Here is a 298-nt window from a genome sequence, read left to right on the forward strand (position 1 = left end):
AAACACCAAACATATAATGAAAGGAGTATCGAGTAGCGAGGAAAGGGAAGTTAGATAAGCGTCCAGCTAACCTTTGCAGACGAAAGTTTATATTGTATTTTTTGTGCGTTGTCGAACTCCATTAGATGAGCTTGTTAAACCCCCCTTTCAACTTGCAGTGAAAAAAGTCCATGAAACACATTTTTTTATGAATCATTGTTATTGATTTACCGTTTTCAAAGACACGGCTTCAGCAAAGGGAAAGGGACTGAGGCCGGCCAATTAGCGTTCGAGAAAGCTCCAGAAAGCTATTGTCTCA

Source organism: Penaeus monodon, chromosome 19 (genome assembly GCF_015228065.2).
Source record: "Penaeus monodon isolate SGIC_2016 chromosome 19, NSTDA_Pmon_1, whole genome shotgun sequence".
NCBI classification, from domain to species: domain Eukaryota; kingdom Metazoa; phylum Arthropoda; class Malacostraca; order Decapoda; family Penaeidae; genus Penaeus; species Penaeus monodon.